At 49.9% G+C, this 14722-nt stretch overlaps 1 protein-coding gene and 1 long non-coding RNA gene across 5 annotated transcripts in view; one reads left to right on the top strand and one right to left on the bottom strand.

Annotated features, from left to right (window-relative positions):
* Positions 1-14722, bottom strand: part of Cdh4 (cadherin 4) — a 456955-nt gene that overhangs the window by 370824 nt on the left and 71409 nt on the right. The window lies entirely within an intron of this gene.
* Positions 6400-14677, top strand: Gm52541. The gene is made up of 3 exons (XR_003953983.1): positions 6400-6623; positions 13924-14208; positions 14514-14677. It is a non-coding gene; the product is annotated as a predicted gene, 52541 (long non-coding RNA).

Here is a 14722-nt window from a genome sequence, read left to right as displayed (position 1 = left end):
ATGCACGCACTCACATGCACACACACACACAGAGTGAGGAGGGATTCATGTGAAACGGGAACAAAGTCTACCACGCCTTCACAACTGGACACTCAGACGTTGGTTGCAAATACCTGAGAAACTGGCATGGAAGTGTGCAAGATGGCAAGAAAACAAACCAACTGTCCGTCAAGGGAAGGATGGATAAAGATAGAATCTACAGAGCAGAACTATAGGAGTGAAAACGGAACTCTAGACAGTAGTGAAAATGAGTCACTCTGGCCAACGCTGAGTGATAAAACTTAAAAACTCCACTTGTGCTGCATACCCTGCACCCACAGGCAGTGCCTCAGGAACACAGGCAACATTGCCGTCACCACAGGAGCCAGCGCTGAGGTGGACAGACAGAGCTTCTAGCTTGCTTAAGCACTCTGGCACCCCTGGGAGGTAAACCTAGGAGACTCCCGAGTCAGCATGAGATCCCTTCCACCTCTCTGGACTGAAAGTAAAAATCCAACGCGGAAAGCAGGTCATGTGACTCCATCTTCATGAAGCTCAGCACAGGACGCAAACCAGACTTGGTGTAAGAGAGGGCAGGGGTGGGGCAGGGCACACTGTGTTTCCTCTGGACTTAAGTTCTGTTTTCCTGGTTCTTGTTACATATGTATTTTTCTTTGCATAAAATATTTTGAAACTCTTTCAGACAAAACAAAACAAAACAACAACAACAACAACAACAACAACAACAACAAAAACTAAATAAACCGTGCAGGGGTGGTATACTCCTTTAATTCCAGCACGTGGGAGGCAGAGGCATTCGGATCTCTGAGTTCGAGGCTAGCCTGGTCTACAGAGTGAGTTCTATAACAGCCAAGACTACACAGAAAAAGCCTGTCTTGAGAAACCAAAGGGGGTGGGACTGAGGGGAGAAAAACTAAGCAAAAACATCAGTCACAGGACGAACAAGATTCCCAACCTGAACTCTGGTCCTCCAGGCTGTGGTCCTGGGTTTGGATGACACCACCCTCCCGATATTCCATCAGAGATGGGGCGCGTTTGTTGGTGGTGACAGCTTTGATCTCTAAACCTTAGTTTGAATTGCAGCACCCTGAGGCAGCTGGTTCCCAAGCATGGAGCTGCAGAAGCAGGGACTCAAGGCGGAGACAGGGGGTCTGCATTTTTGGCAGGAACTACCACTGGTCTGGGCACCATGAAATCCACATTCGTGACTCTGCCCAGAGCAGCCTAGTCCCACCTGGGTGTAACCACAGTCTGCACCGCTAGCTTCAAGGTGTGCTCGCAGGAGGAAGGAGCAGGCATCCCATCCCAGCATCTCCGTGAAGAACAAGCAAAGCCACCATTATGTATTATGCGCACACCATTCAACATTAGCCTGCAAGCCAGGAAAAGCACAGGCGGTGGGGGAGGTGAGCTAAGGCTGAGCAAGTCCCCAGCTTCCCTGGCACCTCCCTCCTGACTATAGGAAGCAGACGGTGGGCAGTATGTGGTCTGGGAAGAAACTGAGCCCTGCTTGTCCAGGAGAAGCCTAGGCTTACACAGGATCATGTTGGTCATGGTCAGAGCAAGACCAGGCCCAAAGCACTTGAGACCCCTGTCTGCTGTGACCCAGTGAGTGTCCAGAGCAGTTGTACACATGTTTGCCCTGGGAGACAGCCTTTCCCAGATGCCTCCCACTGAGCATGAGCTCCAAGTGACTAAGCAGAGAGAAGCCTGAGGAAAGGGCTCTACCCAGCAGATCTTGCTTCAGATGGGGCAGTGGTTTGTGGTTATTCTACGGGAGGGAGCTGTGCAACTGTAGCGAGAAGCCATTTAGAGGCACGGTCTCTGCATCAGGCCTCCCAACCCACTAACCTGTGTAGGAATGCTTGCTCCACCCTCCTTCAATGGCCTAACCATCCCTGAATGCCCCAGCCTCATTCCCATCAGAGGGGAAGGACACCCCTCCCCCCACCCCTGCCCCGGCTTTGGCCTGCATACATGTACAGCTCATCTGTGTGGACACTGGTCCATCTCTGGCAGACTCCATCTACTTCTCCTTCAGCCACAGTATAATTCTGACCGCCCTAGGAAGCTTCCAGTCCCCCATATTGGCTATGTCTTTCTTAGATGACACTACAGGTGACCCTAGGACCTTTTGGTAGCACTGTTTTGTTTTGTTTTTTTTTTAATTTAATTTAATTTAATTTTTTTTTTTTTTGAGACGGGGTTTTATAGCCCCAGCTGTCCTGGAACTCACTTTGTAGACCAGGCTGGCCTTGAACTCAGAAATCCGCCTGCCTCTTCCTCCCAAGTGCTGGGATTAAAGGCATGTGCCACCACTGCCCCAGCCCGGTTTTTTATTTGTGATCAGTGGGGGGAAAGGGCAGTGGAGAAATAAGAAAGCCAGGTTCTTTACTGCTTCTCAAAGGACTGAAGTTTCCTCCGTGGCCCCTTGTGGCCCCTAACCACAGTTCAGAGCTTGTAAGGATGCTCAGCACCGTTTGTTGAATGAATGAATGAACGAGGGTGCTGCTGTCCAGCAGTGACCCTCAAAGACTCAGAAGTAGTAGGAACCCCAGAATCAACGCTAAGACTCAGATACAGCAGGTTTCACCCATGCTAAGCTGCAGGTGGGGAGGGATCCTGGGTCATCCCTGCATTATATATGAAAACAACAGAATCCAGAGCCATTCCTCAAGCTACCAGGGCCAAGTAACAGCCTGATGTGGGGTACGGTCCGTTATGTGCAGAGAGCCTCGCTGTTCACACTTGGATGAAGTTAGATCGAAAAGTCTAGATTCCCACTCTGTTATGTGCGCATTGTCCAGAGCATTCTTTACTTATGGCCGCCCAACTTCATGTCCTCCAGCCCCAACACTGAAGCCTCACCTCAGGGGTTTCACCTCAAGAGTCTCACAAGAGTCTCACTCCAGGAGCACCAACCCAGGAGGTAGACTGCTCAAACCTTGCTCTAGGAAAAACTCCTTCGGCTCCTGCAGACCCTGGCCAGGACAGACCTGCCCTCACTTTGGGCATTGACCGTTTTTGCTGGCTCCCAGTTGAGCCTGTGCTCTTTTCTTAGCACCACTCCCCTCTCAGACAGGCCCACGCTTATGCCCTGCTGATAACGCTTTCTTTCCATGACCCACAAGACCAACACCCCTGGTGTGCACCTCTTCAAGCCTGGCACTTACTGTGTTCATTTCTTTAACTTCTTGTCCCACATAGTCTCTTTCCTGGCTTTCCTTGTTAATCTAGATTCAGTCCAAATGTCCCCCCTGCAAAGGCCTTTGTCACCTTTGCTGAAGACTGTCACCTCACAGTGGATGCTTTCTTCCTCTGCTTCGGCCCCTAGGAGCTGCACTTGCTTGCCGCTTCCCTCTCTGGCCCTAAAGTGTCGGCCCCATGAAGGCAGGCGACCTTCTTGCCCTGTACTGGACACCCAGGGCTTTGAGCAGTGCTTGAGCACAGGAGTGAGTCAAATGCTGGGCCGTCCCTCAGCAAGGCAGAGTCACAAGTACCCCAAGGCTCTCTCTATGGGCCCTGAATCCCAGGCCTGGGTGTGGAGAGTGGAGATGATCAGCTGTTGCTCTGGAAACAGGTGAGATTGATGGTGCTCTCCTTGGCTTCACATTACAGACAATAGCATCTCTTTCTTTCTCTGTGTGTCTGTGTCTATGTCTGTGTCTGTGTCTGTGTCTGTCTCTTCTGTTTCTGTCTGTCTGTCTCTTTCTACACACACACACACACACACACACACACACACACACACACACACACACCCTATGCTTGCCTATTTCTGTCACCTGTTGTTTAGCTCATGCCCACTCGAGGAGGAAATGGGGTTGGCCAGCTTCACGCTCCACACAATCCAGAAACTAATGTTAAACAGGGAGCACAATCGCTCTCAGGAGTCAGCGATGGCCAGCGCCCAGCAAATGAGAAAACAGGCCTCGGATTCGTGGGCCTAACAACTAAAGCTACATCCACTTCCCAGGAAAATCACACCTACTGCCCAGAGGAAGCTGCCTCCGTTAGTCTAGAAGGCCTATGCTCCCTGTGGCTGGAAAGAGAAGGAAGGGAAGAAAAGGGAAGAGGACAGGAGGGAGGGAAAGAGCCACTCAGGGCTGCCTCTCTCCAAATCTCCTTGTCCATCATTGTGTTGAGGTCATGGGTCCCCCCAAACCCCACTTGTACACTTGAGAGTGTCTTCTCAACCCCAAGAATCAGTCACGATAGAAGGAAGGACCTGCAGCTCTCATTAGTGTCCTCTGCTCCAGGAACACACAGTAGCCTCTCGGCAACTTCCTTCACAGGACAGATGTGTCCACCTCTGCCACTTGTATCTGCCTACACTTTAAAGCCCTTTCAGATTCTGCACGCACCAGTATATCTCCTAACTGCAGGTGTGCCTGGCCCAGGTCTCCTCCTACAGATGAAGCCAGCATGCCCTAGCCCCAGGCTCCCAAGCCTCAGGCCTCACCTGCTCAGCAGGCTGAGAGTACGGAGGTTGGCCTCAGCAGTATTTTCCTGCTGTGTCTTAAGGACTCAGACTATCTCTTGGGTTCAGTGGGAAGAGAAAACCGTTCAACCCTTTACACACCCCTAGGGCCATTCCCCTGCCAAGAGTTGCCGATTTCATTTTGTTATTATTTGCAGTGCGTTCCAGAGGGTCTGGTCTCTACTCTCTTCCCCTCCAGTATTTGTAACCCATGCTAATCTCATCTGGGTTTATTATGGCTCATTCTCAACAATAAACAAACAAACAAACAAACAAATTACTCATGGCTGGAGAGATGGCTCAGTGGCTAAGATTAAATACTGTTCTCATAGAAGAGCTGAGTTTGATTCCCAGTATGCTTGCTGGGTGGCTTACAATCTCCTGAAACTCTAGCTTGGGGATGTCTTTGCCCTCCATGGGCACCTGTTCTCACATGCACAAACCCCAAACACAGATATGTCTATATTTATATATATCTGTATATGTGTGTATGCGCACATATATATATGATATTAAAAATGAAAATCAATCTTAAAATGTAAAAACAAAAGAATTTTCTTTCCCAAGCCAAATGCCACAGCCTGGTAGAATCATTGTGTCCTCTGGATTTCGCTCTACACTGCCTACTTCATGTGAACACAGGGCACAGGGCAGACTCCAACAGGCAGTTAGAGCACCCTTAGTGTTCTCTCTTTCCTTTCTCTCCAGGGGGAAACAGAAAACTGAAGAGTGTGGGAGCAGAGACAGTGCCTCTAAATCCCTCAACACCAAAGAGTCAAAGATCTGCAGTGGTGGGTGTGGGCTGCAGGGATCTGCAGTGGTGTGGGGGGTGGGCTGCATGCCTCATTTGCTACTTTGTGGGACATAACAAAGACTACAGCCTGGACCCCAGTACTCTTGGGACCTACCACTCTGAGGGTGGTGGGAACGAACCGACCTCCTTATTCCCAGCCATCCCTGCGTGGGGAAGTGCATATTTTAAAGGCATACGTTAGGCAGGCACGGAGGTACACACCTGCAATCCTGATACCTGGGAAGGAGAGAATAGAGGAGAATCAGGAGTTGAAGGCCATCCATGGCTGCAAAGTGAGTTTGAAGCTAGCCTGGGCTACTGGAGTGCCTGTCTGCATGAACAACTGATGTCACATGTTCTTAGTGTGATCCTGAACTCAGACCTATGTGTTTCTCACTGTGGCTTTTCCAGGGCAGGTGGACATGTAGGGGACAATGGGATTGACTGTCCGATGAGGGACCCTCCCCACCGGAAGGAATCCTTGCTCCTGTGGAAGGAATTGAAGAGTAAATAGCTCCCCTGGGTTAGCACAGGTTTACAAGGCTTTCTGGGTTGCCCTACAGTGGGACTGTGTGAGCTCATTGCCTGTGTGAGCAAAGAACTAAGAAGAGAGGCCAGAGACCCCAAAACTCCTTTTAAGGTAATGAACTCCAGCTGCCCAGGAGTGAAGAATGGGCATGAGCTTTGCTGGAAGATTTCTGGGTTTCATTGCAGATCTCTCAGCCTCCTGACCATCCAGCCCACTTTTGACAGGAGTGAGGATATCTGCGCTGTGGAGTAGTCTCCTTAAGACACACTTTGCCCCAGGCTCTGTAGCGGTTGCTCTATATCGGATTCCGGTGCAAGGAGGAGCAAATGCCTCCCTTCTCTCCTACTGGGCCCAGAGCTGAAATTTATGGAAAACAGTCGGTAGGATGGCTCCCCGTGGAGAGGAGGTTTTGTGCAGCTCTGTGGAGGTTTCCTCTGCTTCCTCCTTGCTTTAATGGGATTGTTCCCTCTGGTAAGAATTACTGTCTTCGGCCCTAGGCCAGGTTCCCTGTTGCCTGAAGCTTCTAAACCCAGCCTGTAAAAACAGAAGCAAATCTGTTTCAAGGTGAATTTGGCAGGAGGCTTCCAGGACCGGGAAGACTGAGCATTCTACCCCGGAGCAGAGCAGTGAGCATGGGCATTCCTGTGCCCAGGGGCTGGGTTTTAGGTTTTGCTAATTAACAGTGTGATGCTGATTGGTTTAGAACATTCTCCTCTAGACTCCAATGCGAAGAAGTGGATAATGAAAAAGTCATTCTGCATTTGCTCAACACGCATGGATGGGACAGTTACTGGGCTGGGGTGCAACAGGCACCTTCTCAGGTATGGACTGGACTCCCGGGAGAGCCTAGAGTGCATGAGTTGTCACAGAGACTTCAGAGTGAGTTTCCCTGAGGCCCAGCGCTAGGCTGGGAACTGGGGGCGGATGAGGCTGAGAAGGGGGCAGCTGCTCATCATTCCAAACCAACCGCTTGAGGAGGAGGGCTTTGCAGGGAAGTGTGCTGGGAAATGTTCTAGGCAGATCAGTTTGTAGTCTCTGTCAAAGTTCCTGAGTTCAGACAAAGGAGAATGAGAACAATTCCTCCTGACAGTCATTAGTGGGATTTTCCCACTGCAGTGAGCAGCTGGGGTGATGGAGGGCTGTGTGTGCGCATGCACGTGTGAGCTTGTGCTTCCCGACACAGCAAACAGAGACTACACTCTTCCCCAACCTCAGTACTTACTAAGAACCACCAAGTGGTCAGAGAAGGACCTGCTGTGAAGGACACAATGACAAATAAAAGGCAAACCTGAACTTAAGAGAGAGCAGACAGATTCCTAATTTCCTAGGGACTTAGGGCTTGGCCCGGACGGCACAGCTTCCTGGAAATCTGAACCGCATGCCACTCCTGTCTGAAATTAGGTGTCACATGGCGTCATTATTTCCCTTCCTTCTGGAAACATGAGGAATCCCAACACTGGGCTCACACCTGCAACTTTCTACCTGTCCCAGCTTCTTGGTGTCAGGTGCCCCAGGGAATGCCAGGACCCTGTAGGAGGAGTCGCTTGGAACCAAGAAGAACCAGCAGAAAAAGGCAAAGACACACAGAGGAGTTTACCTCAGAGGGTAAGAAAGGCCTAGTGAGCCTCAGAAAGGCATGGGGGTGCCCAGGATTAGAAGGAAGAGCTTCGCAATGAGTCAACAGCTGGCCTCGGACAACCACGCCCTGTTCTCAACGGCAATGGTGTCTCTCTCCACACAGGCTGGGGAGGCCAACAATGGCAGGCAAGATCCAAAACCTGAACAAGCCCAGGGTGGCTGTAACTGAACACAGGGTGGGACAGAACTTCCTATCAGTCTTCCCTGGGATAACCTGGGCTTGCATCATAGGCTTCCACCACCACATAGAACTGGCGGGATGTGAAAGTTGAAAGTCTGTGGTGGCAATGTCCAAAAGGGCATAAGCCCTTTACAGCCGATGCGAATCCAGGAGAATATATCCAGCTAGAGCTTTTATACCTTTATAACAAGTTCTGTAAATTCACCCCAGCCCCCAGACAGCTCTGGCAGGAAGGGGTGAAATGCCAGTCAATCTCTAAACTCCATTTTCCCCATGTCAAGTCGGTCCAGTCAGTCCCTACCCAGATGCTATATGCTGACGGCAACAATCCTAAACCGGCTGAGTTTTTAGTTGCCCTTTTTTTTTTTAAGGAATATTTTCTAATAGATGAAAAAAATTCCTTTTCATGCTTCACCAATGCAAAAACAGCTGAACCAATTTAGCTCAAACTTTCTCAATAGCTTGTTACAATCCTAATTAAAATATTCACATACGGCGCAAGCTTTGGGGAACATAATATCGTGCTGTCAGTCAAATTCGGCCTGAATATTTACAGCCAGCTAAACAGAAAAATCAACAGCATGGCTTTTGCCCTTTGTTGCCTCTTGAAGAAAATGAAGTCAGACAATTAACGGTGAACAGATAGAGGTGCAGAGGAGGCACGCCATTTCTCCGCTTGGCTTAACTCATAAACAAAGGGTCCAAGGAGCCTGAGCTGCTCCTGGTTGTGCGTGGGGCAGGTCAGCGCTGCAGCCTTCTTCATCTGCACGGAGCCTGAGGGGCCAGCTGTCTCCTCAGGGGTGCCTGGAGGTGCAGAAGAGACGACACAGCTGAGCCCAGCTGCCTCACCTGGCAGAAGCACTGAACAACAAGGATTTCCCATGATGCAATCACCCCTCCCCCAACCACCCTGAATGAAGTCAGTACCCTACACATGCTCTCAGTCCATTACAGCATGCCATAACCACACCCTGACAAATTAAGACAATTTCTTGAAATGAAAACCGTGAGGAGAGCTGGGTGTGGTGGTTCAAACCTGAAACTCTAATGGTTGAGGCTAGTCTTGGCTACACAGAGAGACCCCTGTCTCAGAAAAACCAAACCAAACCAAACCAAACCAAACCAAACCAAACCAAACCAAGTAAGCAATAAAGCAAACTTGGAGGAAAATGGTTTATCTTTTAGAAGAAACTCTTTCCAAGTCCATGATAAACATTGTGCACCTGAAGCAACCAAGTACGTTCTCATGACTCCCTCTCCCATCATTTCTAGAACAATCTAGAACATTCCACAAGCCTTCTGCTTCGTTCACACCTAAGGCCTTTATAGCATGGGCTATGAGGAGAGCAAGCACATTTTCATAAGAAGTATCCGTGTGGCTAACACTGCTCAGGTCTTGTGACTGGGATGTTTAAGTCTGTGTCGCCAGATGGAAGCCAGACTCAGTGATGGTATCTGTACAGACAGACAGACAGACAGACTCCCAGCTCTGTCCAGGATGCTTCTTTCTGCTCAGCTCCCAGCTGCTGGCTCTTCATGTGAGCATCCTACGCGGCCGGCCCAGATGCTTCTCCTGAAGCAGAAAGCCAGATGGCTCCCGTGTGTGGTGAGGCCCATGTGGAGCTGGAACTGACTAGGTGGTTTCTGTCTCTGGTGTGTTCTGTCTTCTGCTCTTCTTGTTTTCGGTTGTCATAGATTCCTGAACTTCCACAGGAGTGGCCTGCTGGGTCACAACTATAGATTCAAGAATGTGCAGAGGCTGTGGGTGCCTGGCTTTGCTATAGATGTTGTTGGAAGTAGCTGGACAGCTGGACACTTGAGCTCTCTCATATTCTCTCATATTCTCTCTCTCATATTCTCTCTCCCCCCACATCCCCCCCCCCATCCTCTCATCTGCTTGATGCAGAGCCCATCTGAGGCAATGTGACTCTCCAGGGCAGGTTCGTTCGCTGCTTACTGCCAAGAAACTAAAGGATTTGGGGGTCTTTGCAAGAGGAACTAAAACAGTACATTCCTCTCTGCTCAGTGAACACGGCTACATCGGAGGAATTTTATCCCCACGGTGACTCTGTTGGATGTGCTGAGCGAGAAGCGAAACCCCAGAGCCAGCAAGAATTGCGTCGGCTTTGCTTTTCTTCATGGGAAAATGGCCTATAAAACAATGCACGTGGGCTCCCAGGGTGGCTGACAGTGCCTAATTAGGAGGGTGCTCTTAAGCACGGGGCGGGGGTGGGGGTGGGGAGTAAGTCTCTTGGCAGCTGGAGGGTACTCCCGGGCTCTGCCTCCTCTTCAAGGACCATTTTCCTAGTCTCTCTCAGGCACTCTGTCCCAGGGACAGAAAAGCATGACATGGAGGGTCTGAGCAAGTATGGAATAGTCCCCACTGGGACAAAGCTCAATGAAGAGCTGGAGGAACGAGGCTCTGTTCAGATAATGCAGCCAGTGTGAGGGCCCCTGGATGACACACACAGGGATGCAGGCAGAGGATGTACAGGGTGTAGGGCTGCCCGGGCTGCCTAGGGTCTGGAAAGGAGGGAGCAGGGAGCACCTTTTCCTCTCTTGTGTTGTCTCTAAGCCACATGGGCTTAGCAGGGACTTCCATTTGGATGCCACCTGGATAAGCCCTAAGGAGAAATTAGTTATTGATTCTCACCGGGCCCGCCAATTAGGAGTGAATTACCAGGAAATGCCCGGGAGTGGTCAGGCCACACAGAAGCAAGGCTGAGAATTCTGTATCTCTGTTTCCTGAGTCCTGAAGAGCCCAGGATCTTCTGATGGCATGGTCTCCCAGCCACAGCTGCAGGAAGACAATTTTAGTCCATAGACAGCGATGCTCTGGTTCTGTCTGGGGGCTGCAGGAAGGTGGAGGTGCACTGTGCAGTGGTGAGGCAACCTTGGGTCTGCGGACAGAGCCAGTACCAGCTCTACAGGTAACAAGCATTGCTGGAGGGCAAACAATGACGTTCAGGGTGGGGTCAGAACCCCTATGTGTAATTTGAGTCTTCTTCTTTTCTTTTGAAAGATGTATTTATTATAAGTAAGTACACTGTAGCTGTCTTCAGACACACCAGAAGAGGGCATCAGATCTCATTACAGATGGTTGTGAGCGACCATGTGGTTGCTGGGAATCGGACTCAGGACCTCTGGAAGAGCAATCAGTGCCCTTGACTGCTGAGCCATCTCTCCAGCCCCTGTGATTTGCTTCTTGTAGCCTCCCACTAAAGGCGGGCCCTTTAGACACTGGCAGGGAGAAACGTTGTCTTCTCTGTATGCTCCAAGATAAACTTCACTAAGGCAGCCAAGGCAAGGATGACTGTCATTCTCATGTGCTTCTGAAGCAGCACAGGAGGAGGAGAAAGAGAGGACAGGATGGAAGAATGGAGGCGGGGTAGAGGGAGGAGGAAAAGGAGGGAGAAGAATGAGGGTGAAGGGGAGGAGGGTGGATGAGTAGATGGGGGAGGAGAGGGAGGAGGGCTAAAGAATAGACAGAGAGGAGGGGAGGGAGGAGGGTGGATGAGTAGATGGGGGAGGAGAGGGAGGAGGGCTAAAGAATAGACAGAGAGGAGGGGAGGGAGGAGGGTGGATGAGTAGAGGGAGAAGGAGAGGGAGGAGGGTGGAAGAGTAGAGGGAGGAGGGTGGAAAGGTAGATGGAGAGGAGGGGAGGAAGGAAGGTAGAAGAGTAGATGGGAAGAAAGAGAGGGAGGAGGGTGGAAGAATAGGGGGAGGAGGGTGGAAGAGTAGACAAGGAAGAGGGAGAATGGAGGAATAGACAAGGAAGGGCAATAGGGGAGGAGGAGAGGGAGGAGGAGAGAGAGGAAAATGAGGGGGAGGAGGAGGATGAAGGAGGAATAGAGAGAGGAGGAGAAGGACAGAGCAAAGGGGAAGGGCTGTCACACAGGAAGAGAAGGGAGCAAGGAGAGAGAGCAGATGAAGGAGAGGAAGACGAGGGGAGAAAGGGGTGAGAAGGAAAAAAAAGGAGAGAGGGAGGGGGAGGAGGAGGAAGAGAAGGAGGGGCAGGAGGAAGAGAGGAGGGAGGGGAAGAGGAAGAGTAGAATTTACCTGAATTAAAAGCCAGGCTTCAAGAAGTGATTAATTTGAAAGGCGTCCACTCTCAGGGCTGTGGACTACAATCTCACCTTACAGGAAGACTGTCTTCCAAGGAGCCTCAGTATATTAAGGCAGTTTACAAGGTAATGAGTTTGATAACGGCGGTGGAATGGATTTACAGCCCGAGCCGCAGCCGTTACGCAATCCGTGATGGCCTGGTGCGTTGCCAGAGACTGTGAAATTAATTTTAATGGAAGAGGAAATGTTAAGTCAGGAGACAGGCTGCTTTGGGGAGATGGGCTGCCACCTCAGGTGCCTTCACTGCCCCAAGCACTGGCACCTGTAACCTTGAGAGTCCTGCATTCCCCAGCCTGGCATTGTCTGGGGAAGTAAATAGATATGTCACTTACATGCTATGGAAATCCAGGACTTGGAGCTGACCCTGGAGTGACACATGGTCAGGCATAGGGGCAGTGTGCAAGAGACAGCCATGTTGGGAGTCAGAAACCATGGGCACCAAGAAAGCCTCCTTCTCTTCACTCCAAGCATGGAGGAGGGAAGAGGGACGTGCTGGAGTCCCACAGAGATATCTGGGGGTCCTGCATGCCGCACTCATGGGCAGGGAGAAGTGTAATCTCTTTACTAAGGTTTCCTGGGTCCCAACCTTCTGTGCCAGATGTGAAGGTGAAACAGAACTGTTTACTGCTCTCAGTGTCACACATGCACAGGGTAACAGGTCGTTGGACACTGTTCAGTTGCAGAGCTAACAGGAAAGGCCAAACAGCTGATCGACCATAAGGAATTAAGTGCCACATGAGGTGATTTGGAATATATAAAGAATATCCACAAATCAATAAGAAGACACTTATCTACTGTGATGGTGGGTGTTAATTTATTGTCAGTTTGATAGTCTAGATAGTCTAGAACCACCTGAGGAGGGAGACTCATGGAGATGAGTTTGACCTACAGGCATGTCTGTAGGGACTGTCTCTTTTAAGTTAATTGAAGATGGAAGACCTGTCCACTGTGGGTGGCACCATTCCCTGGGCAGGATACTCTGGACTACATGATGTTGGAGAAAGAAAGTGGAGCTTTAGCGTACATTACTTCATCGCTCTTGATCGTGGGTGGGTATGACAGGACTAAGCCTTGACCTCCCTGCAGTGATGGGAACCTGGAACCGTGAGCTGTAAACCCTTTCTTTCTCATGTTCACTTTGTCAGGGTATTCTATCACAGCAGCAGGAAGTAAAGCTAAGACACCTGTATAGAAATAGAGTCAATATAAAGTATCAGGTGATCCACTCTGCCAGTCACCGGAAGAATAAAAATTAAAACAAAACAACAAAAAGAATAGCATTCCTCCATCTGACATCCAAGAGCTCAAAATACCAAGTGGTGGAGATGCTGGGCAGGTGGTCGAGCACGGTCCAGACTGCGGCAGGGCATGCGGACTGGTGCTGTGGTTCTCAAAAGCCAAACGTAGCCTCTGCCACAATCTAAAGTGTGCTAGCAGGTGCGGCTGAGTAACGTCCTGGAGAGATGCGAACAGATCTCTATTCACCGGAGACAGGGCACAAACAGCAGATCAAAGTAACTACGGTATCCAAATCTAGTTTAGTGAGCCAGTGAGTGAGTTTATTGGGGTTACTTACAGAAGTGTGGATGACTCAGAAAGGCTGCATTCCTGGAGTCCCATGCACAACGTGCAGGCCATTCCACCAGAGTGACTCCCACCCCAAAATTATCACTGCTTTCATAACCTGGAGAAGGGTTTTCTGATGCTAGAGGTTTCGTAAGTTTCCTGAGCCTGCTAAGTTTTCTTAGCTTTTGGAGTCTCTCTTTCTCTTCCCTTTAGGGGAGGATGTCTCAGTTGAGGGTAATCAGCCCCAAGACAACTGAATCTACTGATGTTAGGTGTAATTAAAAACACACACTGGGAAGGATAACGGCTGAGAAAACTGCTGGCCCTCTAAGAAAACTGCTGGCCCTCTACTCTCCCCCACAGAGTTAAAAGGTAGAAGTGGAAACAGGGCCAGCCGTCAGAAGTCATGGCGTCCCAGGGGCAGTAAAAGTATTCGCTATGGGAACTTTGTGCGTTTTCGGTCTTCCCTGCAAGTATGAAAAACGCTGGCCTGACTGTGCACTTTTGGAGGTGTTCCTGACTCCCATGCTTCCCAGGATAGCTTTAAACTCGACAAAATCCCACAAACTTACTTAAAACACGAGCTTTTAATTCTGTACTTACTTTTGTAGGATGCGTATGCAGTTCTCAGGGAAACTCTGTAGACAAAGTCATGTGATAATGCCAGAAGGTGGAAGAGAGACCCCATTTCACTGTGACCATCAGACCGGATACAACAGGGGTAGCCCTGTTCTATGCCTAGCTTTGGGGCCACACTACTGCCAGTCAAAACCAGCTGAGACTGAGGAGGCTGAGGTCATGTCCAGATTTTTAAAAAGGAAAATTCTACCAGCTGTCACCAGGCAAAGGAGGGAGCCCACATCCAACAGACACTCCAGCTGGACTCATTTTGCCTGGTAAGTACCTGTGATCCTGACTCATGGGCATGTGTGTCCAGGTAGGTGACAAATTAAAATCACCTCAGATGTCTGTCTCCAAGTTTATTACTAGAGTGGGGGCCACAAAGGTCTAATCCATTGGAAATAACACCGACAGCTGTCATTAATGATTCCTTCTGCGATTTGTCACAGATATTTATATTTAGTTACCACAGGAAGAGGCGTGGGAGTTAACATCCTGCTACAGTCCCCACTTCTCTGGGAAAGCCCAAAGAGAGAAATGTGCTCACAGGTTTTTTTTTTTCCTTCTAATTCTTTTTAAGCAAAATCGGAGGAAGAGTGATTAGAAGTCAGAGGAGAAGGCGACGTACCTGCATACCAGGAAAGCTATGGGTGTGTGTTCAAATAGCCATTCCCCAAACCCAGTCACCACTAACACACCCACCACTAACTCACACACCTATACCACTAACACCCCCCACTAACACACCCCCTATTAACACACACACACCACTGACACACAGACCACTAA

Source organism: Mus musculus, chromosome 2 (genome assembly GCF_000001635.26).
Source record: "Mus musculus strain C57BL/6J chromosome 2, GRCm38.p6 C57BL/6J".
NCBI lineage: Eukaryota > Metazoa > Chordata > Mammalia > Rodentia > Muridae > Mus > Mus musculus.
Note: the sequence above shows the minus strand (reverse complement) of the source record. Positions and strands in the feature narration are given on the sequence as shown.